Genomic DNA, 3,831 nt, shown 5'->3' on the forward strand with positions numbered 1-3,831 from the left:
CAGTGGCTTCCTCCCTGTTCTATGGGTCCCATCTCCCCAAAGATATGGGGTATGCTGAAGGGGGCTCCTTTGATAGTCACTGAACTTCGTTCTACACTGGCTGGGAGAAGGTACCCTTTCCCTCGCACTATGCATCTCCCCTCTTCTTTTCCAAGTAACCTGACTCTTGTTCTCTCTTTCAGATGAGCTTGGACGTCTCCTACATGATCCGCGACCTCTTTGGCGCAAGGTCCAGAATTGAATAGTTAGATAAAGAAGTCGCACATCTTGAACAGCAGAATAGTGCCGTGGAATTAGATAAACTCAGAGCCCAGGATGAGCTCAAGACTACTGAGGCTTCCCACCTTGCTTACATGGATAAGGTTAATGACCGCTTGAGTCATCAGTCGCGAAACCTTCTTATCGCAACACAATGTAGCCATCACATCTCTCTCCCATAAGCACCAGGACGATACAGCGGCCCTCCTCAAACAACATGAGTCTGACATGGATGCACCCCATGATCAATTCCGAGCCCAAGCTGATAAGAGGGTGGCCAAGAAGGTCAAGGAGGAGCATGACAGGCTTATCAAAGAAGGCCGCCTCCTTCCTGAAGCACCTATCGCTGCCCCTGTGTCTGAGGTCGCTGTGGCGCCCATGGAACCCGCTTCCGAAGTAGTTGAGGTAACTGACTTGGTCGCTGGGGCTATTGATGCGGCTGCGGATGCAATAATTGAGGAAGCCGTTGATGCAGTGATTCGTGAGAATGTTTAAGTGCCCCTTGTGTTGGGAGTAGTTTTGTTATGCCCTTTCTCGGTTTCATTTGTTGTTGTTTTGGCCACACTGATTATGCTACATTTTGTTTTAATTCCCCTCCTGATGTTAAGGAGGACTGAATGTGATGGTTGTGTTATCTATGCTTTATCTGTTTATGGGCTCAATTAGCAGTGAAAATCATGTTTATATTTTTGCCTCTCCTACTGGGAGCAACTCGATTTGCCTTCCCTCTCTTGACTCGGTGATTTGGTTGCCCTTGCCTATGCCGGGGCACCACTCTTTCTCCTTACTCTGGTTGGACCCCTTGTCCGCGGCAGGTGGAAACCCTTCGCCTCCACTTGCCTATGACCTCATATCTGCCATGGGGCAACTTATTTTGCCCCGGCTCGTATGGGACTTCATACCCAGCATGGGGCAACTCATTTTGCCCCATTTGAGCTCGGACCTCTCGTCTGTTAAGGGCTCCTCCCCTCGATTTCCTTCACTCTGAAGGACAAGAAAAGTTCATGTAACATTATCCATCCTAAAAGTGCTATGGTTTTATATATACAGATAGCTCATGTAGCTGACAGTTTCTCCCATTACATTCATTCATGAAACTTTTTCAACAACCTTACGTTCCACGGTTTCTCCACCATTTTCCTTTCTAAGGTTTGTAACCTCTAGGTGCATGTCCCTCCCACATCAACCACCGTGTAGGGTCCCTCCCAAGTTGGACCCAATTTCCCCTCGCTCATTTTGTTTGTGATGGGGCGGCGGAGCACCCGATCTCCTACCTTGAATCTCCTCAGTCTCACCCTCTTATTGTACTGCCTTTGAAGGCGGCGATGATACTCTTCCAGTCTAATGCGCGCGGTATCTCTTCTCTCTTCAGCCAAATTGATGTCCCTGGACAGGATTCCCCAGTTTGATCCATCCTCGACAGCTCGAGTTTGAGTGGTTGCCACCACCATTTCTGACGGTATCACAGCCTCTACGCCATATGCCAACGAAAAGGGACTCTCCTAGGTAGTGGTCCGCGGTGTAGTCCGATAAGCCCACAAGACATGGTTTAATTCGTCGGCCCACGACCCCTTCTTGTCTTCCAGTTTCCTCTTGAGATTGTTAAGTATGGTTTTGTTGGAAGACCCAGCTTGTCCATTGCCCTCGGGGTTGTATGGGGCCGAGAACCTCTGCTTAACATGATAGGCTTGCAAAAACTTCTTCACTTTTGATCCCGTGAAGTGGGTTTTATTGTTCGCGATAATAGCATAAGGCAGCCCAAACCGATATATAATGTTCTCCCACAAGAATTTGACCACTTGTACCTCCTTCACCTGCTGCAGCGGCACGGCCTCAATCCACTTTGTGAAGTAGTCAGTTACGGCCAACATGAATCTCTTCTTACCTCTGGCCATGGGCAGCGGTCCCACTATATCAAGGGCCCACATCGTGAACGGCCACGGACTAGACATATTGTGCAGCAGCTCTGCTGGGGCAAATATCAGTTGAGAAAATTTCTGACACTTCTCACATTTTTTGGCAAACTCCACAACGTCTCTTTTCATGTGGGGCCAGAAGTATCCTTGCGTTAACAACCAGTGTACCATTGTCCTACCTGCTGAATGGCTCCCACAATCTCCCTCGTGTAGCTCCCCGAGCACCTCTTGCGCTAGCCTCGGTCCCAAACATTTCAATAAAGGTCCATTGAAATTCCTTCTGTACAATTCCCCTCCTATCAGCATGTACCTCCAAGATGCCTGTTCCAGTCTCCGTTTCTCTCTTGGGTCCATCACCTCACACCCTAACAAGAACTGCTTGAAAGGCTCCATCCAACCTTCGTCCTCCCCCGCAGTATTCAATATCTCCAAAGACTCCTCGGTACTCGGTTTATCGAATTTCCTCACTTCGATGGTCCTCTCCTCAGATCCTGGCATGGCTGCGGCCACATAGACCAGAGCATCTGCGTGGCGATTCTCCCCACGATTCAAATGAACAAATCGGATTTGTGTGAATTTCGCCACCCAATTGCGTAAGATTCACAAATACTTTGCCATTCTGGGGCATCTTGCCGTGAACTCTCCATTTGCTTGGCATACCACTAAATTTGAGTCGGAGTAAATGGTAAGTTCCTTCACGCCTAAGCTCTCAGCCATCCTCATCCCCGCAATCACTGCCCCATATTCTGCCTTATTATTTGACGCTGCGAATCCCAACTTCATTGTCTGTTTGAGTCTATTGTTATCTGCCATAACCAGCACCACGCCTATTCTGCTGTCGGCATCCATTGCTGAGCCATCCGCGAATACTCTCCAACCATTCCTCTCATCCCATGGGTTCAGGCGATCCAGTTCCTCTTCTCGCTCAGGCTCCAAAACCATCTCCTCCCCCCATGTAGGATCCTCCGCCGGGAACTCTACCAAAAACTCTGCCACGGCTGAGCTTTCTCTTCCGTTCTAATATGATATTGGATCTCATATGAACTCAACACCACGATCACTGCGTGGGCTTCGAAATACGGGTTTAGCTTTAGGGCTGAGAATATCAAGGCAAGATCATATTTCTCCACTCGGTTGTATCTAGTCTCCGCATCTAACAAAGTCTTACTTTGGAAATACACTGGTCTTTCCACTTTATCCACAACGCGAACGAGGACCGAGCTGATTGCATAATCCGTGACCCCCAGATACAAATATAGCTTCTCTCCTAATTTGGGTCGCGACAACAAAGGTGCTTCCCCTAGATACCTTTTTAACTCCTGAAATGCTCCTTCACATTCTGCTGTCCATGCGAAATCTGTGGTGTTCCTCAGTAGCCTATACAGCGGCCTACATTTGTCGGATGATTTTGAAATGAATCTGTTAAGGGCCAAGACTCTTCCAGCCAACTGCTGGACCTTTTTCACCGTCTGCGGCGACAACATCTCCACCAATGACCTTATCTGTTCGGGGTTTGCCTCTATTCCCCGCTGTCTCACTATATACCCCAGAAATTTTCCCGTGGTGACTCGAATGTGCACTTCTTTGGGTTGAGTTTCAAATTGTGGGCTCGCAGTATCCTGAATGTTTCCTTCAACCCCTCCAGATGCTCTGCCTC

The sequence above is a fragment of the Coptis chinensis genome, chromosome 5, assembly GCF_015680905.1.
Source record: "Coptis chinensis isolate HL-2020 chromosome 5, ASM1568090v1, whole genome shotgun sequence".
NCBI classification, from domain to species: domain Eukaryota; kingdom Viridiplantae; phylum Streptophyta; class Magnoliopsida; order Ranunculales; family Ranunculaceae; genus Coptis; species Coptis chinensis.